The following is a 27,091-nucleotide window of genomic DNA, read 5'->3' as shown; positions in this document are numbered from 1 at the left end:
ACCTGGCACTGACTCCTGGGTTCCCCAGATGCTGCGATTGCTAAAAGGTGCAAGTGGGACACTGACCTTTACACTTTGCCCAGTATGTCTTGAAACCTGGTATTGTGATGCCTCTGGCTTTGTTTTTGTTGATTAATTTTGCTTTAGCTATCCGAGGTCTCTTGTGTTTCCAAGTGAATTTCAGCATCATTTTTTCTAGATCTGAGAAGAATGTCTTTGATATTTTAATTGGTATCTCATTGAATCTGTAAATAATTTTCAGAAGAATGGACATTTTGATGATATTGATTCTTCCAATTCATGAACATGGAAGGTTTTTTTTTCCAATTTTTTTGTGTCTTCTTATATTTCATTCTTTGAAGTTTTGTAATTCTTTTGAATTTTTTGGACAGGCAGAGTTAGTGAGAGAGACAGAGAGAAAGGTCTTCCTTCCATTGGTTCACCCCGCAAATGGCTGTTATGGCTGGCGTACTGCACTGATTCAAAGCCAGGAGCCAGGTGCTTCCTCCTGGTCTCCCATAGGGGTGCAGGGCCCAAGCAGTTGGGCCATCCTCCACTGCCTTCTCGGGCCACAGCAGAGAGCTGGACTGGAAGAGGAGCAACCAGGACAGAATCCGGTGCCCCAACCAGAACTAGAACCCAGGGTGCCAGCACTGCAGGTGGAAGATTAGCTAAGTGAGCTGTTGCACTGGCATAAAGTTTTGTAATTCTTGTCATAGAGATCTTTGACCTCTTGGGTTAAATTTATTCCAAGGAATTTAATTTTTTTGTAGCTATTGTGAATGGGATTGACCTTAGAAGTTCTTTCTCAGTGACAGCATTGTCTGTGTATACAAAGGCTGTTGTTTTTTGTGTGTAGACTTTATATCCTGCTATTTTACCAAATTCTTATTAAGAGTCCCAGTAGAGTCCCTTATATTATAATCATATCATCTGTAAATAAGGATAGCTTGACTTCATCCTTACAGATTTGAATCCCTTTCATTTATTTTCTTTCCTGATGCTTCTGGCTAAAACTTCCAGGACTATATTGAATAGCAGCAGTGGAGTGGGCATCCTTGTCTGGTTCCAGATCTCAGTTGAAATGTTTCCAACTTTTATCCATTCAATAGGTTGCTAACTGTGCGTTTGTCAAAAATTGCCTTGATTATGTTAAGGAATATTCCTTCTAGACCCAATTTGCTGAGAATTTCCATGAAAGGTATCATATTTTAACAAATGCTTTCTCTGCATCTATTGTGATAATCACATAGTTTTGTTCTTCAATGTGTTAACGTGATGCATCACATTGATTGATTTACAAATATTGAACAAACTTTGGACACAACAGATAAATCCCACTTGGTCTGGGTGAGTGATCTTCCGATGTTTTGTTGAATTTGATGGGCCAGAATTTTGTGGAAAATTTTTGCATCTATGTTCATCAGGGAAATTGGTCTGTAATTTTCTTTCTCTATTGCATCTTTTCTGAATTTAGGAATTAAGGTGATTCATTCCTTTCAATTGTTTTGAATAGCTTGAGAATAACTGTAGTTAGTTCTTCTTTAAATGTCTGGTAATCAGGCAGAGAAGCCATCCTTTCCTGGGCTTTTCTTTGTTGGGAGGGGCTTTATTACTGATTCCATATCCATCTTGGTTATGAGTCTGTTTATGTTTTCTGTGTCTTCATGGCTCAATTTAGGTAGGTTGTATCTGTCCAGAAATCTGTCCATTTCTTCTAGGTTCCCAGTTTGTTAGCATACAACTCTTTATAGTAATTTCTGGTGATTCTTTTCATTTCTGTGGTGCCTGTTGTTATATTTCTGTTTTCATTTCTAATTTTAATGATTTGGGTGTTCTCTCTCCTTTTTTGGTTTTGGACCAATGGTGTGTCAATTTTCGTTATTTTTTTCAAAAAAGCAGCTCTTCATTTTGCTCATCTTTTGTATTTTGTTGTTTCAATATTGCCCATTTCACCCCTAATTTTAATTATTTCTTTCCTACTATTGGTTTTGGGTTTGGTTTGCTATTCTTTTCTAGATGCTAGAGGTGCATAGATTATTTATTTTATTTTATGTTTTAAAGATTTATTTATTTATTTGAAATCAGAATTACACAGAGAGAGGAGAGGCAGGGGAAGGGAGGGAGGGAGGGAGGGAGGGAGAGAGAGGTGTCTTCCGTCCACTGGTTCACTCCCAAATTGGCCACAATGGCCCAAGCTGCACTGATCCAAAGCCAGGAGTCAGGAGCTTCTTCCTGGTCTCTCACGTGGGTGCAGGGACCCAAGGACTTGAGCCATCTTCCACTGCTTTCCCAGGCCATCACCGATAGCTGGATAGGAAGTGGAGCAGCTGGGTTTAAAACCGGCACCCATATGGGATGCCAGTGCTTCAGGCCAGGGTGTTAGCCAACTGCACACAGCGCTGGCCCCAATTTATTTGGTGACGTTCCCATTTTTTGCTATAGCTACCAACTGTTATAAACTTTCTTCTTAACACTGCTTTTGCTGTCTCTCACAAATTTCCGAATGTTTTATTGTCATCTTTATTTCTTTCAAATTTTTTTTATTTCTCTTTTGATGTCTTCTATGCCCCACTGTTCATTCAGTAACACGTTGTTCATCCTCCATGTGTTTTCATACGATGTAGAGATTCTTGAATTGTTGATTTCCAGCTTCACTACGTTGTGGTCCAAAAAGATGCATGGTATGATGTCAATTTTGCTGAGACTTGCTTTATGGCCTAACATTGGTCAATCCTAGAGAGAGTTCCATGAACTAGAGAGAAATATGTGTACTCTGCCTGTAGGGTGGAAGGCTCCATAGATATCTGATAGGTCTATTTGGTCAATGGTATTGATTAAAACTGTTGTTTCCTTGTTGAATTTTTGTCTGGTTGATCTTTTGCTGAAGTGGGGTACTGAAGTCCCCTGTTACTACTATATTTGAGTCTATATCTCCCTCACTCTCCCTCCTTTACTCTTTCTTTTAAAGAGCCAGGTTCTCTGTACTTAGGTGCATATTCATTTATAGTAGTCATATCTTCCTGCTGAATGGATCCTTTGATCATTATATAGTGTCCTTCTTTTTCTTTCTTGATGGATTTTGTGTTAAAGTCTATTCTGTCTGATGTTAGGAAGGCCAAACCAGCTCTTTTTTGGTTTCTGTTAGCATGAATTATCTTTTTCCAACCTTTCACTTTCAATCTGCAAGCATCTTTGTTGGTAAAATGCATTTGTTGTAAGCAGCAAATAGATGGCTTTTCTTTTTTAATCCATTCAGCAAGTCTGGGTCTTCTAACTGGGGAGTTGAGACCACTTACATTCAATGCTACTATTGTTAAGTACCAACTTTGCCCTGGCATGTTTCTGTAAATAGTTCTGTTTATGTACTTTGGTTTTCATTTAACCTTTTGCTGGGTAATTATCTACTTTTGTAGTGACATTCCTGTTTCTGTGTTTGTGTAGCACATCTTTGAGCATGTTTCATATGACTGGGTGAGTAGTTACAAATTCTTTCAAGATCCTCATTGCTCCTTCATTCATAAATATGAGTTTTGCAGGGCACAGTAATCTGGGTTGACAATTATTGTCTCTTAGGACTTCAAGTTTGTCTTGTCATTCTCTCCTTGCCTGTAGGGTTTGTGATGAGAAGTCTGGGTTGAGTTTAATCGTGTTTCCTCTGAACGTGATTTAGTGTTTCATGCACATTTTAGGATCTATTCTTTATGTGTTATTGAGGAGAGCTTTGCCACTCTGCCAAGGTGAGATTCTTTTCTACTCGTGTCTATTGGGAGTTCTCTGCACTTCCTGAACTTGGATGTCTCTTTCTCCAGAAGTGTAAGTTCTCTGTTATTTTTTTCACTAAGAAGGCCTTCTAATCCTTTCTCTGTTATGATGCCTTCTGGAATTCCTAGGATCCATATGTTGGATCATCTGTAAAAATCTTGTATATCTCCAAGTGTGTTTTACAATTTCTTGATTTCTTTTTGTGTTTGGTCTGTGTTATTTCTAGAATTTGTCTTCTAGTTCTGATATTCTTCTGTTTCATTTATTCTATCATTGAGACTTTCCACTGTATTTTTTATTTGCTCTATTAAATTCTTCATATCTAGTATTTCATTCTGCCTTCTCTTCCGTATCTCAATTTCCTGGGAACACTTTTCATTTACTTCATGAATTTGTTCCTGATTGCCTCTAAGTAATCTGACAATTAATATTCTCAATTCCGTTTCTGGCATATCCTCAATCTCTTCTTCCACTTCTATTATTGAAGAGGAGATGTAGTGTTCCTTTCTGGGGCTCATACTGTCTTACTTAGTCTTACTAAAGTTTTTCCCCTTGTTCTTCAGCATTTCTGGTTCCTTTTGTCACTAATATGTGTCTTGGTGCTTGTGGTGAGATTTCCCTCTGCTATGAGCTGCTATGTGTCTGTGCATTGCCAGTGGAAGCACACAGTCCTGCCTCTGTTAGTCCTGCTCACTTCTGGATGGTGAAGGGGGCAGACAGGAGAGCTCTGGAGCTCTAAGCCTTGACTACTTGGGTCAGGCTCTGGTGTGTGAAACAAGTTAGGGATTTTAATGTTTAGAACTTTTCCCCATTGTACAGCTTGTGTGGTGGTGGGATGAAATTACTCTGTAATGTTGTGATCCTTGTTCCTGGGTTGGGGGCATGTGGTGGAGTGGTCCCCACAATTGATGGGTTGTGCACAGGAGGCATATGTGGTCACATCCTGTTTACATTCAGAGATGTAAACAGACAATGTGGTTTCTCCCATCTGACTGGGTTCCTATTGGGGGGAGGGTGAGACTTGGATGGGGAGAGGTGTGCCCAAGACCCCCGTGTACTCCCCTATTCTTCCCACTTGGAACTTCAAACACAATTCACCTGGTTCTCCTGCCCACTGCGAAATGCAGCTCCATGAAATTGCAACCTTGAGTCTCATCTGGTATGCCCAGGAAGAGGGAGGGTGTGGCATCAGTCTCCCCATTTGGCTTCTCCTCTGCACCTCTGCCATGCCCCCGTGACTATTTGTTCCCTCTGTGTGGGCCTGCTCAGTCTCTTTTGGACTCCTGGGCTTCTCTGCATGAAACTCTTGCAGCTCTGTTGCCAGCCTGCATCCCCTTTCCTTATTAAATATCTATTTTCTCCCAGTGACTCAGAACATCCTGTTGCTATACTGCAATCTTGGCTCTGTCCCTCAGTAATCACCATATTTTAAAAAGTTTTATAATATTGATGAGGAAAAAGAAAATATCTAAATCTTAAATTCTGCAAAGCTGTATTTGGTTCTACTCATAAAGCAGAATAGTATTTATTAAATATCAAAATCTGAGGATTTTTATAGCAGATTTGGGGAGAAAAAGGCTCCAGACATGAGAAATCTAGCAGGGAATCCTGCCATCTCTGAGCACTGGAGGTGGCGGCTCCACCCTGTAAACCACAGTGTCGGCCTCTTGTTGCACTTCTGACCCAACTTCCTGTTAATTACCTGAGAGAAGCAGAGGATGATAGCTCGAGTGCTTGGGTCCATGGCAGCCATATAGGAAACTTGGATGAAGCTCCTGGCTCCTGTCCTGTCTTCACCTTAGCTCAGTCCTGGACACTGAACCCATTTATATAGTAAACCAGTGGATGGAACATTCTCTCTCTCTCTCTCACTCTCTCCCTGTGTCGGTCTCTCTTTAGTCTATCTTTCAAATAAATAAATGCTTTAACTTAAAAATATACTTTGAGTAATAATCATGAATTACTATATAATTATCACATTAATTCCTATATCATGGGACTATTTCAATGTTCCTCAATCCAAAAAGAAATGTGGAGACTGTGGAAAAGTCCCAGGTGCTCCCTTAATCTGACATAATGAAGGTGGCACAAATTAGCAAGTAAGGGGAACATAACAAAGCTCCTCAAATAAAGAAATGGCAACAAGTGTCAGGAGAACATGGAGAAAAGTGAATTTTTGTACACTGTTGATAGGAATGTAAATTGGATGGAGACATTATGGAAAACAGCATAGCAGTGGCTCAGAAATTAAAAATGGGACAATCATATGACCCTGTGGCCCCACCTGTGCCTATGTAAACAAAAGAAATGAGACCTTCAATAAGTCATTGAACTCATGTTTGTTACTACATTGTTCATGTGATCCTTGACATGGAAGCCATCTAAATAGGTACTGAAAGGTGAATGGACAAAAATATGCTGTATATAACAGTGGAATAATATCTAGCCTTAAAAAGAGGGAAATGCCAGTATTGTACCAACATGGATGGGCATGAAGGACATTGTGCAAGTGAAATAAGACACTGAAAGATAATCACTACATGATCTCACTTACAGGAGGAGTAGAAAATAGTAAGTTCTGGGGTGCATTGTGGCACAGTGGGTAAAGCTGCTGTTCATGATGCTACCATATCTCAGAGCTCTTGTTCAAGTTTCAGTTGGGCTACTTCTAATCCAGCACCCTGTTGTAGTGCCTAGGAAAGCAGTGGAAGGTGTCCCTAGTCGTTGAGTTCATGCACCCATGTGGGAGATCAAAATGGAGTTAGTGGTTCATGGATTCAGCTTTGCCTAGCCCTGGCTTTTCTGGCCCTTTGGAGAGTGAACCAATTGATGGAAGATTTTCTCTCTGTAACTATGACTTTCGAATACTTATCATCTTTCACATTTTCCTGACTCTTTATAACAATCCAAGTTGGTGGCTGGTGAACATTTCTTTGTTTTCAAAGATTTATTTATGTGTAAGAATTACAAGTAGAGAGTAGGGGCAGAAAGAGAAAGAGAGAGACAGACAGGCAGACAGAGAGGGAGGGAGAGACAGAGATAGAAGCCTTCCATATGCCGGTTTACTCCAAAAATGGCTGGAATAGCTGAGTTACGATGATCCAAAGCCAGGAGCCAGGAGTGTCTTCCATTCTACATGCAGGTACAGAGGACCAAAGACTTTGGCCATATTCTACTGCTTTGCCAGGCCATGGCAGAGTGCTGGATTGGAAGTGCAACAACCAGGACTTGAATAGCTGCCAATACAGGATGCCTGCACTGCAGGCTGCGGCTTTACATGCTATGCCAGATCACCAGCCCTGGTGAACATTTCAGCACTGCTTGCTGGGAGATTCCCCATTGTGAGCCCCCATATTCTCATGAGCCACAACTCAAGAACACACAGCCTCTGCTGTGCCTGTACCAGGAATACACAATCCCCTGCTTAGCAAGACAGTGCAAGTGCATTACCACTCATACTGATTTGTTTTCAATATGTTCCAAATTTCATTAATATTAATTTATTTTTTACATGAAAACAGGAAAGACAGACATAGACCTCAAATTTCCATGATTCACATGCGAATGCCTGTAATAGCTGGTCTCAGATGGCAGGACTGGGAGCAAGGTAGTCTATTCAGGCCTCATGCAGTTACTTGAGATATTATTCATGACTCCCAGGTCTGCATCAGCAGCAGGCTTGGGTTGGGAGAACTGGGTATGCAACCCTGGTAACTGATGTCTGATGTGGCAATTTATCCGGGATCTTAAGCAACAGGCCAAACATCTGTCATTACAATGTGAGTTTTTCATGTGCTAATCCATCTGGGAGTGTAAGCATATTTCTGTAAGCATATTCTGTCCCAGTACCAGAATATGGTTAACAAGGCAGCATGTATTTCTGCTTTGAAATAAGAACATGGGGCTGGCATTGTGGTATGGGGGTTAATCCCATATGGACTCAAGTTCCTAGACATACTGCAACACTTTTGATCCACCTAACTGCTCATGGTCTGAAAAAGCAAAGGATCATGGTCAAGCACTTGGGTCCCTGTCACCCATATAGGAGACCTGGATGAAGTTCCTGTGTAGGGGACACAGGCTCTTCCAAAGCCTTCTCAGTGAAAGCACTCCTGCTGGACATAGAGTGTGGCAGCAAGTACTGATTAAGAATAATAAATGAACTACTAATAAGAAGAGCACTGAGCCATGTGGAAATGTTGGAACTCACAGGGACATGCAGTTGTTTTCCCAGACCTTCTTCGGGTGTGTCAGTAGTACAACCCATGCTTCAGGAAGCTAAAGAGTGGGAAGTTACCAATGCTAACTGTGTGTCCTGGTGTTTGACCTCAAAATGCACCTCCCCAGCATGAACATCTTCCCTATAATGTTTATAAAGAGTTAATAAAGATAATTACAGAATATGGGTTGCAAAGTTCTTATACAGTGGGCATGTTAGAGAGAATTGAGGGAAGATATGAAATGGTGCCATGGGATTAGAAAACTTTAGCTAAAATTTTGATTTCCCCAGCTCAGTACACTGGCCTCAGAAATATATAGATTTCTATTCCATACAAGCCTTAGGTAACATAAATAACAAGGTTCCTATCAATCTGGAACAGTTGTTAGGAAAGGGATCCTATTCTGACCAAAGTCAACAACTTGCTTATCCATGAAGGGTGGCTTATGTGCAAATCTCTATCATTGAATTAAAGGCTTGGAAATGATTCTTGATGCTAAAGACTCCTCCACCTCCTTTTCTGCAGTTCACCAGGGACCAACTGAGGGCTACATACCCTTTGTGGACAGGCTGGAGAAAGCTATTGCATGTTAGGAGGAGCATCAAGAAGTGACAAAGGTATTGTTAAAAGAAATGAATTGTGAACATGCTAACCAAGACTGCAATATACAGTCTACACTAAGCCTGAAACTACCATGGCAGAAATGATCAAATCATGTCAAACAGTGAGAACTAAAACTCTCAAAAAAATTTACTGGCTGCTGTCTTTAATGCTCCTGATAAAACATGATTTGGCTGTGGGAAGCAGGGTCATTTTAAGAGAGACTGCAGCTCACTGCCAAATTCATATTTTTTTTTTACTTTGACAGGTAGAGTTAGACAGTGAGAGAGAGAGACCAAGAGAAAGGTTTTCCTTCCGTTGGTTAACCCCCCAAAGAGCTGCCACAGCCAGTGTTCTGCACCAATCTGAAGCCAGAAGCCAGGTTCTTCCTCCTCTTCTCCCACGGGGCCTTTCCAGGCCACAGCAGAGAGCTGGACTGGAAACAGAGCAACCGGGACTAGAACCCAGAGCCCATATGGGATGCCAGCACCAAAGGCAGATGATTAACCAAGTGAGCCATGGCGCCAACCCCAAATTCAGACTCTTGACCTTCAACAAAGTGTCCACAATGCCATAAGGGATATCTGGGCTAATCAGTGTCACTCTGCTCCTTCAGGAAACTTGGAGTCAGGCCAGCCCTTCGCCCAGGCCCAACAGAGGGTGTTGACTGCCCAGCAGGCCAGTCCCTACCCATGACCTTCCAACGATCCTTTCATGCTACTGTCGCTAGTGCCAGGATGGATTTATAGACGGGAAAGCCAATTTCTCTTGAATTCCCCATACAATAACAGGCCCTTTATATAAAGTCGGTGGGACTAGTTTTGCCAAGGCCCCATGCCAATACAACAGACATTTTTTTGTTATTTCCAGAGTAATAGATGCTAATTATACAGGGATTCAATTCAATTGTAGTCAAACTTACCTCAAGAACTTCCCTCGCTAACTTCTGTGGCTCAGCTACTTTTCCTCCATATGTTTCTGCCTCTAGTAAAGATGCTTTAGAGAACCCAGGGCTTTGGATCTACATTTGTGACTGCCATTACTCAAGTTTCTAATAATCATGCTTGAATGACTATATAGATTGACTCTTAGTTTTCAAGGTTAACTGATACTGGTGCTGACGTCTCTGATACTGCTTTAAAACAGTGGTCTGCCTCATGGCCTTCAATTTCTGCTGACCCCTTGTGGGGAATAGGCAGTAACTCCTAAGCCCCACAGAGTCATAAGTGGATGACTTGTTGCAATCCAACTGCTCATCGTCTTGTTGCTCATATGCATCCTTGTATTCTTCCTATCTGTAACAACTTCAAACCACAATTAATACAAATTTATAGTAAGAGACTCCACTGGGAAAGCAGTGGAAGATGGCCTTAGTACTATGTCCTTGCATTCATGTGGGAGATCCAGATGGAGTTCCTGGTTCCTGGCTTTTGTGGCTTTTTGGAGAGTGAACCAGTAGATGGAAGATTCTCTCTCTCTACCTCTGTCTATATAGCCTTGCCTTTCAAAAGCTAACATAAATCTTAACTAATATAAACGATAGTAAATTCAAAGAAGCAGAGAATGTAAGGAACATTGCAGGGCTGCAAACAGAAAAAAACTGGAAGCATGATCACAACATGAGAAGCTTTAAGTTTGCAAAGAAGAAAGACTAGAATTCTGCCATGCAGCACAGTGACTGTGGCTAACAGTGCTAGATCACGTAGTGAAAATCTCTAACAGGGTAGAGCCTATGTTAAGTATCCTTTTTATAGACCACAACAAAAATAATAATAAATCACAAGGGTGGACTGAGCTTCCAGAGATCATGGACATATTCATGTCGATGACTGCAGTGTTCTGTTCATGGGTATATGATTCTCCAGGTTTATCAATTTGTAATCCCTCTATCTGTACAACTTTCTGTATGTAAGTTTCATTTTAATGTGGCACTTGAATAAATTTAATAGTTTAAAAATTGAAAAATTTTTCACATCATACAATCCTTGGGGTCAGTTTCGTGACAGTGGGTAAAGCCGCCTATGATGCTGGTATCACTTATGGGGGCCATGTCAAGTTCCAGCTGCTCCATGTCTAACCCAGGCCCCTGTTAATGGCCTGGGAAAACAGCAGAAGATACCAAGTGCTTGGCCTCCTGAATCCATGTTGGACTCCTGGATTGGGCTCCTGGCTCATGGCTTGCCCAGCTCTGGATGGTGTGTGCATTTAGGAAGTGAACCGGCATATGGAAGACAAATCTATATCTCTCCCTCCTCTCTCAGTAACTCTGCCTTTCATATAGATAAAAAAAAATCTTTCAATAAATTCCTGAAATAATTTTTAAAGAAACAGGTGTAACCATAATTACATCAGCAATGTTCCTTTTGTTAGGGAATGTTATACATGCATGAAATAACACTCAACAGAAAGTATGTATAGTGTAATGAAACTAATGAATTATTTCAATAAAAAATGTTTCATTTAAAATTGTCAAAATATCCATAAAATCTACAACCTTTATTTTTGTAAGGTTGAAAGAAAAACAAGAGATTAAAATTTCAATTTCTGCAATGATATATTTGATTAACCTCATAAATTATTTAGTATCAAAATTTGGGGATTTTTGTCATCTCAGATTTGGGGCAGAAAAAGGCTCCAGACATATGAGAAATTCAGCAGGGAATCCTGGCAGCTCTGTCCATCACTGAGCACAGGATACCAACCAACATGCTGTCAGCTGTCCAATGCCACAAGCCTAACATCTGGTTTGGAAGCTATCTAATGCACCTCAATTTCCAAGTCTAACGTCTGACTTAGAAATTGAAGTGCATTAGATAGCTGACTTCAGAAACCAGTGAATTTCCTTGTAATAACTATCAAATAATGAATTTCAACGCATGTTATATTTCCTCATTAATTACAAAGTCAATCAAGACTACAAGCAATAAATAAGGGGATGGGGCGAAAAAAATGGTAATTCAATTCTCTTGAAATGAGGAGGAAAGAAGACTCATCTAGTAATTGAGGGAATTTTAGAATCTGGCTTCTAAAATATTTCAGTTCTCAGGACTTATAAACTTTTGTGTATGCAATGATATTGTTCTTTTAGCTTCTGTGTCTACTGGAGATGAGAAAGAAAGGGCATAATTTGTAAGGAATGCTTCACAATAGAATCCCCAAATCTTCTGTAATTCCAAAGAATTCTTAAGGGAGGACCAGACAAATGCAGTGTTTTCTTTTTTTATTAGCTATTACATTATTTATTTCCTCCAAGGGGCTGTACAAGTTCATTTTTCTTTATATTTTTTTCATAGATACAACTCCCTCCATCTATCATCCCTCCTTCCTTTTCTTTTTAATTTTTTATCACATTTTTCTTACTATAAATAGAAAAATGGTTTCTCCTGTTTTATACATTTATGTATTTATTTGAATGACACAGTTACAGAGAGAGGGAAAGATCTCCCGCCAGCACCTTCACATCCCAAATAACAACGGCTGGGATGGGCAAGGTCAAAGCCAGAAGCTTCACTGGGGTCTCTCATTTGGGTGGCAGGAGCCCAAGCACTTTTGCCATCTTTTGCTAGTATTCTCAGGCCCTTAGAAGGGGTCCTGCATCTGAAGTGGAACAGTTGGGGACACAAACAGGTGCCTATATGGGATGCTGGCACTGCAGACAGTGGCTTTTACCACCTAGCCACGACACCAACCCAAAGAACAGCAGTTTCTAGTGTAAACTCTGGTCATCAAATTCTCAATTGCACCTGGGTCTCTGAAAACCTTTCTTAGGAGCATTCCTCACACTGCTATGCTCATTACATGAATGAGGCTGAGCTTAGTGGTCTGAAGTTTGGGGAGGAACTCACTCTGGTGTAGACAGAAATCTATGAATGCTGGGAGACATAGGAATTTCACTTCTCATGCCTCTCACATCAGACTCAGGATCCCTTGATCCCTCCAGGTCAGACTCTGTCTGCACCAGTGAGTTAAGAAAAGGGAGAGTCAGTGTAAGATTCTAACGATCTCCTTTGAGATAACAACTATAGGATCATAATGGTTCCTCGTAATGAGCAAGAGGGAAAAAGTTTTCACAAATATCCTCAGTACCCCAACTTCACTTTCAGTGCAGCTGCACGTGAAAAGATAATCGCAGCTTTGCAGGGAGGTGAGGTCACAGGCACACACCATTTCTAGTGCTCCAGCTGCCTCCAGTCCACCCAGTGCTGACTGGTGACCTGCACACTGAGGCTTTTCCTGGCAGCTGAGAGAAATTTGGGATTTTCTATATCAGTTAAAATGAGTGAGGCTACAGATTAGGAAGCAATCAGGATCTGGGTGAGTGATCAGGTGACAAAGGGGATTCTTCTGTGCTTTCTCCTTGCCCTGTGTCCCAGTCTCACAGGAAGGAAGAAAGATTCTGAGATGTGCTGAGCTTGAACAGGGAGATTGGATCCTACACCCTACTCAAATCCTGGGGTCTCCTAATGTACTTCAGTGTCATCCACAATAACATTGGCTCCTGGTATCTAATTAAAATAATCTTGAGATCTGTTGTTGATATATTTAAGGACTGTGGTTCCCAGTAATTCTTCTGTTCCATCTACTGGATGTAAGTCATAGACTCCTACTTTCAGAATCATGAGGTGCATATGTGTCTCTCATGTTCTTATGATAAAGAGTAGGAAAACCCTACAACAATCTTCTATTCCAGGAAAAAAATGTGATTCCAGGGGTGGTGGCTGTAATAACAAGGTTTTCTCTAATTCTGTTGTCTTAATCCTCAACAGAATTGGTAATAGTTTCTCATAGAAAACATCCTTGGTATTGTGGAGATGGTAAGATTATTTCCCATCTTTACATAGCAGATGATTTAAAACCACATCAAGGCATGTCCTTTGGAAATGGGTGTCACCTAGCAGCTGCCACGTATGAATGTGTCTTCCAGCATTTGCTCCGAACTGGAAATATTTTCACATAAATCTCAAGCTCCATAGTTTCAAGTGGCAAACTACACAGGATTGGGTACCCTAGATATTCCATGTGGCTAAGAACTATTACTATTCAGTACCCTTTAAATATCTTTATTATGAAAACTTAATAATTATGAGTCACAATAAAAGCATAGATACAAAGGGGTAATACTTAGCTTCTACCACGTAAGATTTCATCTCAGATGGTATCTCCTGTCATTTCGTCTGCATTAGAACATATGACCAGCACTTGGGTATCAGTTTCTAGTGGTAAAAAGCTAATGACTGTTTGCATGGCCTTCCCAGTGAAATACCGATTTGCTATAATAAAATGCAATTTTTCATGGCAAAGCACATCAGAAAAAAATTGTATCATCAGTGGCTTTAAATCTTCACATCTAAAGGCTTCATCAAGACATATATTGACATAGGCTATAAATCTTTATGTAAAGAGTTACAATTGCTTTAAATGGATAAATTAACACTAGCCCTCCATAAATTGACTTTATAAGAAAATAAGTATGCAGATGTGTTATATGAAGAAACCAGCTTACTACTTTTCTAAGAATAGCAAAGTGGTTAATTAACCTACATTTTTATAAGATCAATCCAGTACAACTGACAACATTACACATTAAAAAGTTTAAATTTAGACAAATGGCTGAACCACAGCTGCCTAAATAATTTTATTTCAAAAGAAATGAATACTGCTGTCTTTCATGGAGTTGTGAGTACAAGAATTACTCTCAAGTCACTATTTTTATGTAAATCATACTTTGTAAGTTGCCTTCACAGTTACATATTCAACTCTTTAGAAACCTGACATAAACAGACATATGAAGCAGCTATCTCTAAGTATGAATTGATGTTAAATGGACACTCTTGAATTTGATGACAATAATACATGTATCTCATGCCTAATTTCCCACACAGGAATCTCAGGCTCAGAGACAATAATAAGGCATTCAGAGCTGATGGGATGATCACCAGACTTATCACAGACCATAACAGGAATCCTGGGGAATTTCTCTCTTCTTTCCCATTATCTCTATCTCTAATTCACAGGATGCAAGTTTAGGCCCACAGATTTGATCATCAAACACCTGACTGTAGCCAACTGCTTAGTCATTCTCTCGAAAGGATTTCCCCAAACCATGGCAGCTTTGGGGATGAAGCATTTCCTCAGTGATATTGGGTGCAAGCTTGTGTTCTATGTGCACAGAGTGAGCAGGGATGTGTCTATTTGCAGCACCTGACTCCTGAGTGTCTTCCAGGCTATCACCATCAGTTCCAGGAACACCAGATGGGCAGACCTTAAAGCAATAGCTTCCAAGCACATGGGCCTATTCAATATCCTCTGCTGGATACTGAACATAATTCTAAATGCTATGGTACTTATGCATATGACTGGGAAAAAGAGTGAGAAAAACATAACAAAGAAAACTGATTATGCCTACTGCTATTCTGTGAGTCACAGCAAATTCACACAGTTCCTTTATGCAGCCATAACATTTTCCAAAATACTCTCTTTGTGTCACTCATGCTGTGGGTCATCAGCTCCATGGTTTTAACCCTGTACAGACACAGGAAGCAGGTCCAATACATCCATAGGAGCAACATCACTGCCAGGTCCTCCCCAGAGTTCAGAGCCACCGACAGCATCCTCGTCCTGGTGAGCACCTTTGTGTCTTTGTGTACTCTCTTCTCCATCTTTCACATTTGCTTGACTGTTTTAAACAATCCCAGTTTGTGGCTGGTTAACACCTCTACACTAATCACTGGCAGTTTCCCAACTGTGAGCCCCTACATTCTCATGAGACATGACTCCAGGGTGTCCAGGCTCTGCTGTGCCTACACAAGGAATACTTTATCATCTTAGCATTAGTATGTAAACTGTATGACTTGTATGTATATTCACAATACTTTGTTCTCAGTAACATGTTTAAATTAATTAATTTTATGTAAGAGGCAAAGAGAGAGAACCCAACCTCCTCTTTTTCACTTCCACATTCCATAAAAGCCACATATAAAGGGCCAAAGTTGGGTGCTGGGAACTCAGTTGAGGTCTCCCTTGTGGGTGGCACAATACTTGTTATCTGAGTCATTAGCAACACCTCCCAGGTTTGCAGAAGGTGGAAGCTTAGGTCGTGTGCAGAACTGGGGTTCAATCCTCAGTATCTCTGACACTGGATGCAGCATTCTTGTTTGGCATTTGATTCCCTAGTCCAAATGTCTGCCTTGACAATGGGGAGTTCTTGATTCATTAATTCATGCTGGTGTGTAGCCATAATTGTGATGCAGTCCCAGTAACAGAGTATGGTAAACAATAGAGCATGAAATTCTGCTCTAAAATAAGGAATAAACTGATAGGTGATTATACATGAATTACTATGTAGCTCTCACATCAATTCTTGTGTAATAGAAATGTTATTCATGTCTCTAGCACCACCAAGATATGTGGAGTTTATGGAGAAGTCTTGGGGGTCACTAGAATGTGACAATATATTTGTCAGAATTTAAAGTCTTGGGAATGCAACAAAAACTCCATAAAGTAGGTGAAACTTCTCAAGGGGGGATCAACATACAGAAAATGAATAAAGCCTCTGAGGATCTCAGTGGAGGAAAACTCAGCTTCCCAGAGTAGCAGCCTTGAGGACCCCAGAGGAGTCCTGTGCCCCTCATTCTTCAAGGGCAGCACCATCTGAAGTAGGTGTTATTAAGGAGATCAGTTACTGCAAGCATTTCCATGTACAACTGAAGAGTCTTTCCTGGTGTGGGCACAGGAGCTCATAAAAGTGTTTTCTACTGCTTATAAAGGACACTGAGGCCTTCTTCCCCACATTATGAGCAGCACAATACCCTCATCACATTAGCTGCTCCATCTCACACTTCCAGCCTCAGAACTCTGAGCTAAATAGTCCACTATCCCTCATGAATATAGGTACAAAAATCCTCAGCAGAATACAAGCAAACAATTCTGTGGCTTAAAAAAGGATAATACATTATGAAGAAGTGGAATTTATCTGAGGAAGCCAAAGGTGATTCAACATAAAAATGAACCATTAAACTACATTAACGGAATTATAAAGGAAAACACATGTATCATCACAGCTGCTGCAAAGTGAGGGCCCAGCAGGTTAAGCCATGGCCCACAACTCTGACATTCCATATTAGCACCAGCTTGAGTCCCAGTTGCTCCACTCTGATCTGGCAACCTACTAATGTGCCTTGGAAAGGAATGCAATAAGGGCCCAGTGGCTTGGCTCACCACCGTTCAGTGCTACCACTTGTGGAGTTAACCATGAGATGTAAGATCCCCCTGCCCACACACTGTGACTGACTTTCTAATAAAAATAAATTTTTAAAAATAAGAAAAAATATTGACAAAATTCAACAGCTTTTTATGATGAAGACACTCAACACCTAAGGAAAAAAAACTTCATGACATGACAAACAGCATTTTTGAAAAGTTATGCTTAATGTTGTACTCAAAGATGTGGCAGGGAGTCTTTCCCACTGCTGTGCATGATATCTCAACCAGGGCTGTGTCTGAGCGCCTGATGAGGGCCCCAATACTGGTGCCCAAGCCCTTCAACCTCCCCTGCTCCAGCCCCAGTTGGGGGGATCTGCCTGTGAGGGATCAAGCTCTATGTGTTTCAGCACTCTCTCTGAGGAAAACACACAAAGTGATTCTTTTCCCTCACTGGACTTGTGAGAAAAGTAACAGGAAATGAGGATTTCTGTTACAAATTATGGTATCTTGCATCCAATAAACTGGGAGATTTCCAACTTCTGTTAAAGAAGAGTCCTCATTGTGAATATATTTATAGTTATGGGATAGGGATTATTCAGATGTCATTTATAGAGCTATAATTTACATGAAGGAAGATGCACACCTTTTGGGTGTATAGTTCTGTTAGTTTCCACCACCATGGTATAGGAAGATAAGATTTTCCATCCCCACAGAGGGTGCCCCCCTGCATGTCTGAAGCCACTATTTCCCCCCTACTCACAGCCTTGGAACCTCTGATCTGGTTGCTGTCATTATACTGTTAGATTTCCAAGCTAAACTGCTTAACCTTAACCTTAGGTATTGTGGGATCATTAAATGGAAATATACACTATGTGACTTCTGACACTGGTTTCACTTTCTCTGCATAATGCTTCTGATAATCAACCATGTGGTCCTGTGTATCATCTTCAACCTTCTCCATCACTGTGATTTCACTGTATGGAAGCATCATGACTTGTTATCCACCCATGATGGAAGAGAGGGCATTAAGAGGCAAAGGTGCTCACCAAGACAAGGATGCTATGGGTAGCTCTGGTCTTGGGTCAAGATCGACGTGAGATGTTGTTCCTATGAATGTGTCTGACTTGGTGCTTGCGCCTATACAGAAGGAAAACCATGGCACCACTGGCCCACATCATGAGTCCCAAACACAAAACATCAGGAGTGGATATGAAAGCTGAATATAGGAAGTCTCTGTCCCTGTCACGATGGCTAGAGGAACAGTACCCAAAATCTATGGTTGCTGTGCTATTTTCTTCACTTCCTTTTTCAGTCACAAACATAGGAACTATGGTGTTTATCAGCACATACAGGATTCAACAGAAGACACTGGAGGGGCCCATGTGCCTGACAGCTTTAACTTTAAGCTCTGCCCACCTGGAGTTCATGGGGCTAATTGTGATGGCCTGAAAGACACTCAAGAGGCAAGTGTTGCTGATGGATGCACTCCTGCTCACTCTATGAACACAGAAAACAAGTCTGCATCCACCATCATTAAGAAAATGTTTCAACCCAGAAGCTGCCATAGTCTCTGGGATTCCTTTTGAGAGAATGACCAAGGAGTTGGCCACTGTCAAGTGCCTGAGGATCAAATCTGTGGACCTTGACCTGAGTCCTCTGATGTAGAGAAATAAGTAGTGACTTAGGAGGGAGAAATTCCTAAGGCTTCTAATGACAGCCTGAGCCAGGAAGATAATCCCAGTGTTTAAACCCATAGAGATCATTCTATTATGTTTTTCAGTTACAACAGTTACATTCACAAATACAAAATTCTGCATGGAAATATGAGTTGAGGACCTTTTTTATTATGGAAAATTAAAAATCTCCTTGTACTATTACTTCATCTTGAGGATATATTTAAATATAAATTTCCTTTAGCTAAAATGTTTATAAAATCTTCTAAATGTATTAATATTGGAGTTAAAATGCCTGAGTCACCTTTATTAGTGCTTATTTAATATTGGTAATTATGAGTTATGACCTAACATTATTCTCCTTTATCAAAGAAGTGAATTTAGATAAAAAGAGGTTGAAAGATTATCTGGATGCAATGACATTGGTCTTTATCACTGTGCTCTTATATAGGTGCTTTGCTTGTTAAATATTCATTATCATATTTCAATCTTGTTTTTATTTATAAGTTTAATTGTGCTAACTAATGATCTCATCTAAACATTTATCACTTTAAAATTTATTAATTTATTCATCATAAATTCACAATAATAATAAACAACCAAAAGTTTTCATAAAATGCTTACTAGAAATAATTATTTATTATCAAACTGGATTTACAGAATATGGGTCAATATGAGTATTGAGGTAACAAGTTAATGATTCATATTATTTAGTTTTCTAAGTATATCTAACACATAATTTTTGAAATGATTCCATGTGCCCTACACAGTGGACTTGAAATTTAAATAATGAACAAAATGCTTTTAGAGTAGAAACTAACTTGGTCTTTATTTTTGACAAAAATTAAAAACTATTAAGCCAAATGGAACATTAATCATGAAAACCAGTACATAAATTTAATTAAGAGAAACATAAGAAATATCATGAAAGTGACACTACAATTTTATAAACCAGAGAAAATATCTCAATAATTTTAACTTACATATTTTAACCTGAATATATTCTTGGGAATGTATTTTAAATATAAATATCCTTTAGTTAAAATGTTTATAAAATCTGATAAATGTATTAATATTGGAGTTAAAATGTCTGAGTCACCTTTATTAATGCTTATTTAATATTGGTAATTATGAGTTATGACCTAACATTATTCTCCTTTGTCAAAGGAAGTGAATTTAGATAAAGGAGGGTCCCACCTTCTCCTATATAGTTCCTCAAATCATCTTTTCCAAACTTGAATGAAGAAAACAGCTCTAGCAAGGTCAACAGAACACAGCTATTTTCAGGGAGACTATTAGCATCTCATTTAGGCACAGAAAACATAACTGAGAGAAAAAGGATGACACACTAGAACATCTACCCAGTCACATTGCTCATGCAGAGAAGTGGGTGATTCAAAGAGCTTCAGGAGCCAGCAGTGTGGCACAGTAGGTAGTCACCACCTGCAGCACTGGCATATCATATGGGCATTGATTAGAGTCCTGGCTGCTCCACTTTCTATCCAGCTCTCTGCTATGGCCTGGGAAATCAGTAGATTGCCCAAGTCCTTGGGCCCCTGCATCCACTTGGGGGATCTGGAAGAAGCTCCTGGCTCCTGGCTTTGGATCGGTACAACTCTGGCCATTGTTGCCAATTGGGGAGTAAACCAACAGATGGAACACCTCTCTCTCTCTGCCTCTCCTCTCTCTGCTTAACCCTGATTTATAAATAAATAATTATTTAAAAAAAAGCTTACCAAACCCTATCACATTCAGAAAAATTTTACATAAATAATCATTTTAACTATGAAAACATTGCAATTTCTATAGAGAAACTCAGATATAAGATTGATTTCTGAATTACAACCTTAATGATCATAAAATCAGACTTCGTGACTGCCTGGGGCAAATTTCAACAATCACTATCTCTGAGGATTTTATTAACAAAGATCAGGAATATTAGAGATCGGTGTAGGTTCTAGGACCCCTCTTCACTGCTCAGCCATTTCTCAGGACTTGTTCTTCCTTGCTCTGTAGGCTTGTGCTGAACCAATCTCTAACCCAGAAATTCACTTTCCCAAACATGAACACTTACCCAGAACCTGATTCACCTCTTTCTAATCTTTCAGAATCAGATTTTACAAACTCAGCCAAGCTTCTCTGTTCTACTGCCAAAGTGGTGAGTCCAGTGTGAGAAGAATCAGCAAGGTGTGTATGAAGGAGGCAGCCAGAACCCAGGATACGTGCTTCTCAGGACTCTGTGACCTCATCTCCCCACAGAACTTCAATCATCAATTCCCTGTAGTTTTAATGACACTGAACAGCAGAGAGCTTCAGACTTCTCTTAAACACAAAACAAACTTTCTCCCAGCTCTCAATTCCCAAGTAGGGCTACATGTTTCTAGTGTGTATCCCCAAACAGACAGGATGAGCACTTGGGAGTAGCTCTCCTTTCTCCATGACACCTTGATCAGCATGTGGTGAAGTAAAGAACACTCAGATGTGACAGATAAGGGACTGTCCGTGAAGAACGGGTATTCAACCAGATCCCATGCTTGTCCAGGAAGTCCACTGTCCTCAACATGTACTTATTTGTTTATGCTCAGCCCCAGGACTGCAAAATCTGAAAGATTATGTGCATAGACAGGGATGGACACAAAGGATCTGAGCAGGACTTCTCAAGTTGAGAGAAAGGAGAATATGGTACAAGGACTACAGACTAGAAACCACTAGGGGTGACTCAGCAGAAACAGAAAAGGCCATCTGACATGGATATTTTCTAGGAATATGTCTTTTACTAATATTTACTCCAAAAGAAATCAAATGCTGAACTAAACAATGTCCAACAGTATTTATGAAAGGGTTCCCTCTCAAAGACAGCACTAAGTGATATGGTTTATCTTACAGCCTCTTCATTGGTAACTCTTCCAACTTAGGCCACTCAAAGTACTGAAAAGTAATAGCTCACCAAAATCTTGCAAAAACTTCTATATACAAAACAATCTCCTGTATATCTAGCAGTCCAATTTATGAAATACAATACTTGCAAAATCTTACAAAAATGATTACTGGATGATCAATTGCAGCTTATACCAGGAATGCCACAGTTCTTTGGTAAGAAACTTCAATTAATAACTAATCTTATTTAAAAGTTAGGGAAAAGAAACATATTATCATGTTGACTGATGAAGAGATTTGGCAGAATCTGAAGTGATAATGATAAAAATAAATAAAAAATGTCTTAATGACATCAACTTGATAAAACAATGTCACTCAGGTTGAAATGATTCTTACCTATATAAAAATACTAGATCAATTCCCACTAATGTCAGAAAGAACATGATGTAGCCCATAACACATCAAATGTTAGATCACCTTGGGGCATTAGAGAAGGCAATTAATCATTGTGAATAAAGGAGTAAATCCAACACAGTTCACAAGGATATGAAAAGCTCAAAGTATTAATTAAACAACAAAAAACCTAACAGAAAGGAATTAACATTAAGTACACAAGTCTCTGTATCCATCCATCCATCCATCCATCCATCAAGCATCTAAATATTCTTAAGTAGTTACAACCTATTAAAGCAGACAGGAATAAGTCTAGTAAGACAAGTGTACGATTAACAAGTGTCCTGAATTTTAACAATAAAGCCAATTCCTATAACACATTTTTTCCTGGAAGTAGAAATTTTATTGAATAAGCAAAATGTTACATTCAGGAAAACCCTGAAAAATCATTGAGGTTAGTTTTACAAGATATGAAGTCATATCACAAAGACTCTAAAAAGCAAAATGCTGCAATACATTTATGTTGAGTAAACTTTGAACTCCCAATGAAAGCTCTGCGACACTCATTACCTCTGTAAGGTTTCTCTCCAGGATGAATCCTTTCAGGACTCCAAAGATGTGAACACGTGGAAAAATCCCTACCATATTAATTATATTTGTCAGGTTTCTCTCCAGTAAGTGTTCTCTTATATTGAGAAAAGTTGAAAAGCTCAGAAAATGTTTGCCACCCTCAGTACATTTGTAAGGTTTATCTCCAGTATGAATTCTCAGACATCAAAGGTGTGGACTTCACAAATTCTTACCACACACAAGACATGCCCAAGGTTTCTTGACAGTGTGGATTCTCTGACGCCTTGTAAGTTTCGAGTCCCTCTTAAAGAACTTGCCACACTCATTACATGTGTAAAGTCTCTGCTCAGAATGAATTCTTTGATGATTAGCTATGACTGAGCATTGGTCAAAAGCCTTCCCACAGTCATTATGTAAGGTTTTTCTAAAATGTGTTTCTTGATGTGTAAACTGTGAAGAGTGTAGAAAATTATTCCCACACTTGCTACAGATATTGGTTTTGAAACAAAGTTCAGTAATATATGGCTGAACACTTAATCCAGACCATTTTCCAAATATTTCATTTACCTGGTTTCCTGAATAACCCATTTTCTTGTTCCTTATTCCTCACACATGTCATGTTAGTAATACTGATATATGCTGCTTTTTACAGATGCATTTTGCTTTAAAGAGAAATTATTCCAGATTGTGCTATTTCACTGATCTATTCTATCAGAGTTTCTTTTACAGGTTGCAGTCATTTCTTCATCATTTCAAAATACATGTACCCACTGACTCTCAAACTCGTGGGAGTATCTTGCTGGACTTCCCTGAAATAAAATTCATCAATATCATGATTTTCTTGAACTTGTTTTCAAGTAATGCTTAGTAGTCTAAAGTGCTACATAATAATGTTTATATCATACACTTCACTTTTATCTCATCACTTAGGCATTATATTATCACATACCACCACTAGGAGAATGGTGAGTACAGTATAACAGAGTATTTTGAGAGATGCCATATTTCCTTAACTCTACTACAGGATATTACTTGTTCTATTTTATTATAAGTTATTGTTGGTAATCTCTGACTGTGCCTAACATAAATTAAATTTTTATTATAGGTATATATGTTTAAGAAAAATATAGTGTGTGCATATATGTATATATATATATAGGATTCGGTATTATCCAAGGTTTTAGGTATCCTCTGAGAGTTCTGGAACATTTTCTCTGTGGATAATGGAAAGCCACAGTAGCCTAATATTATTTGTTATGTTTCTATTCTGCTACAATATATTTAAAACAGAGGGGGTCCGGTGTTGTGGCTCAGCGGGTTAATGTACTGGCCTGAAGCACCAGCATCCCATAGGGGTGCTGGTTCGAGACCCAGCTGCTCCTCTTCTGATCCAGCTCTCTGCTATGGCCTGGGAAAGCAGTAGAGGATGATTCAAGTCCTTGGGCCCCTGCACCCACATGGAGACCTGGAAGAAACTCCTGGCTCCTGGCTTCAGATCAGTGCAGCTCCAGCCGTTGCAGCCAATTGGGGAGTGAACCAGTGGGTGGAAGACCTCTCTGTCTCTGCCTCTCCTCTCTCTGTGTGTAATTCTGACTTTCAAATAAAATAAATAAATAAATAAATACTAAAACAGAAGACAAACTGGAAATTGAAAAATTCGAATGACTTCCAGGATTACAGTTTTAAAAAAAGTTTAGACGATTTCATTTCAGAGAATGGCATGAGCTGGTATATGTCACCAAAGCTTACTTCAGAAGTCAATTATTTCCAGAAAAGCAGAAATTCAATATACAATGATTAATCTCAATATGCATGAAAAAGAAGTGTGAGTTGAAGGTAAGAAAACTAGAAATCAAAGAGTGAATGTTGAAACATAACAAAAATATGAGACTTTTGAAAGACACCACGCAGTGGCAGACTCACCCATTTCTTGATCCATTTCACTTCCCAGCAAAAGGGGAAAAGGGAACCCTCACTGACTGACAGTCTCTTATCTTCCAGCTTGCTAGCGGCTGCAGAGCAGTTAACTTCTGATGAAAACAATTATAAGATGTACAAGTCTTAGAGAAAGATATGCTGCATTCTTAGTCTCATCTGTATAAAAATTAAGGCAATTTTAAATGAGGCAGAGTATAAACCAACAAATCACATTACACAATGTGTGCTTGCATCAATTCAACACAGAATACTCCAAAAATAAGTAAATTTTTATGTCAAGAATTTAAAAAGCCACAAACCAATACACAACAACTTCTATCATCCATATCTAACCAACATGTCATTCCTGAGGATTTTTATTCCCAGTCTTCTCCACTATTTATTTACACCTATTTATGTCTTTTCCACGCTTCTCTTTTCGATTTCTACTTTTCTGTGCATTCCATCTCTCAGGTTTGAGTTACTTTCCCCTGCTGTTTCTCCTGACATCCATGCTGCTCGTTCTCAAAATATCTGATCTACTGCACTCCCCTCAATCGTTGATTGTCGCTCATCGCCACACATTTCTTCCTCTCTCGACACCATTTCTGTGCTCTCTCTTGTCTCCCTGGCACACCCTGTCATTCTCCCCTTGTGTGGCACCCCCAGCAGAATAAGCTGCTTTTGCTCTTCCAGTCCTCCCTGGCTCACCCACTCTCATCTCCTTCACTCGGTCTGAAGCATCTTACCCTCTCTTGGCTCCACCTCTGTTGAAAGTTTAACTAAAGCTTAACTTACATGCTTTGTGTTACAACGGACTAGTGAGGATAAACAGCTGAAAATAGCAGTTCTCAAAAACTGGACTTTGGAAGGGCTGCATCTTTGTTTCAGCTAAACAAGGGGCTGTCCAGTAGTTACAAGAAACAGTTTTTAGCAGAGTCTCCCTATTTTTGCCCCCATTCATCTCTCTGGAGACCTCCACTTTTTCCTCTATTATTTCTGTTTTCTCTTCCTGTTACTCTCCTCAGGTCTTTTCTCTTTACTATTATATATAAATATAATATATATGTAAAGTTTATTTATTTGATGGGCAGCGACAGAGGGAGACACAGGGAGAGAGGGTGCCCAGAGCTTCATCTGGGTCCCGCACAAGGGTGCCAGGGCCAAGCACTTCGAGGTGTCCCAGGCCCGGTAGTAGGCAGCTGGATGGGCAGTGCAGCCCGGGCTCCATCAGCGCCCATGCAGGCCGTGGGTAACACAAGGCCACGGTGCCGGACGGCTTACTGATTTTTCCAGGGAGCCCCTTGTACTCTGTTCTTTCACCTTTCATGGACCCCGCACTGCCCGCTCCCGCTTCCCAGCGTTGCCGTCCCCCTCACTTTCTCCCAGTCCCTCTGTCCTCTCACCACACTGACCGCGATGCGGGAGCCCAGAGAGGCGCACGTCTTGGGGTGGCGTGGGGGGGGTGCAGGGTCAGCCGCCAAGGGACAGGACAGACAGGGGCAGGGGCTGCCCAGGGAAAGCAGAGGAGGGCGAAGGGCGCGGCCAGCAGAACCCCGGGGTGCACGCGGCGAGGCGCTGCCCAGCGCGTGCCCTGGGCCTCGGGGGACCGGGCCTCGCGGGAAGGGGGCCGCCACCTCACACAGCCATTGCCCGAGACCTTCAACGGCGCGGGGTGGACAGTGAGGCGGCACGCGAGGCCCACGCGGCGCGACCACCAAGACCGAGGCGGGAACCAGGCTCGCGGAGGCTGCGGCCGGAAGCCTTCCTGGACTCCTGCCAGGCGGCGAAGACAGACAGCGACTCCGGGACTTACCGCGGGCGCGGGCGCGGGCGCGGGCACGGACACCGGGATTCTCACGTCCGCGGCGACTTCTCAGAGCCCCGTGAGGAAAGAACGGAGGCCTGAGGAGGCGGGGGAAGCGGCAAAGCCGAACCCAAGGCAGGTCGGTGCCACCTCAGCTCCCTGCTCTCTGCCTCAGGGTCTGAGGGAAACTGCGCCTGCGCACACGGAAATGGCCGGCGCTGTGGGCAGGGCCTGGTGGGGGCGGAGTCACTCTGGGCTCGAGATTCTGTTGGCGTCGTCTCCATTGTTCCCTATTTTTCCCGCGGTTTGAAGTGGATGAAGTTGACTCGAGTCCAGTGGACAAACATTGCTCCATACCTACTTTAAGTTAATGTTTCAATCGCTCAAGCTATGTAGGGTAAAAACTTAAGAGTTCCTTGGGTTATTAATGTTTTTTTTTAAGATTTTATTTATTTATTTGAGAGGTAGAGTCTCAGACATTGCTAATGAGAAAGGTCTTCCATCTGTTGGTTCACTCCCCCAACGGTCACAATGGCCAGAGCTGTGCCAATCTAACGCCAGGACCCAGGAGCACCTTCCGGGTCTCCCACGCAGGTACAGGGGCCCAAGGACTTGGGCCATCTTCTATTGCTTTCCCAGGCCACAGCAGAGAGCTGGATCAGAAGTGGAGCAGCCGGGACTGGAATCGGTGGCCATATGGGATGTCAGTGCCGCAGGCAGAGGATTAACCTACTGCACCACAGCGCTGGGCCCTATTAATGGTCTTAATAATGTATATATATATATATATATATATATATATAATATATAGGGTTGCATATTCAGGTCCTCCTGCTGAGGCAATTGGTCTGGGAACAGGGACCTCAGAATAGGTGCGGTGTCTGTGAGGAGCAATGTTTAGGTCTTGCAAAGTCAACTCCCAGTTAGAAATTAAGCATTTAATTAAGAGGATGCTGTTCCACCTGCAGAGGATACAAGCTTGAATGTGAATTGTGACAGCTATCTGTAGGGAGTGAGCTGTTGCATACTGATTTCCATCAGCACGTCATTTCTATTTGTATCCTCCA

General features: G+C 40.8%; 1 long non-coding RNA gene and 2 pseudogenes across 2 annotated transcripts in view; 1 reads left to right on the top strand and 2 right to left on the bottom strand.

Annotated features, from left to right (window-relative positions):
* Positions 1-15,413, top strand: part of ORYCUNV1R-PS1573 (vomeronasal 1 receptor oryCunV1R-ps1573 pseudogene) — a 29,996-nt pseudogene extending 14,583 nt beyond the window's left edge.
* The window catches only part of LOC138846662 (uncharacterized), a 104,242-nt gene extending 77,984 nt beyond the window's left edge, over positions 1-26,258 (bottom strand). For both annotated transcript variants that reach the window (XR_011384198.1, XR_011384197.1), the window contains exons 1-2: positions 26,034-26,258; positions 24,224-24,330 (exon numbers count right to left, since the gene is read on the bottom strand). This is a non-coding gene — a long non-coding RNA (uncharacterized lncRNA). The remainder of the gene's footprint in view (positions 1-24,223; positions 24,331-26,033) is intronic.
* ORYCUNV1R-PS1577 (vomeronasal 1 receptor oryCunV1R-ps1577 pseudogene) lies at positions 17,785-19,456 on the bottom strand (annotated as a pseudogene).
* Positions 26,259-27,091: the final 833 nt, after the last annotated feature.

Source organism: Oryctolagus cuniculus, chromosome 18, assembly GCF_964237555.1.
Source record: "Oryctolagus cuniculus chromosome 18, mOryCun1.1, whole genome shotgun sequence".
Classification (NCBI taxonomy): domain Eukaryota; kingdom Metazoa; phylum Chordata; class Mammalia; order Lagomorpha; family Leporidae; genus Oryctolagus; species Oryctolagus cuniculus.
Note: the sequence above shows the minus strand (reverse complement) of the source record. Positions and strands in the feature narration are given on the sequence as shown.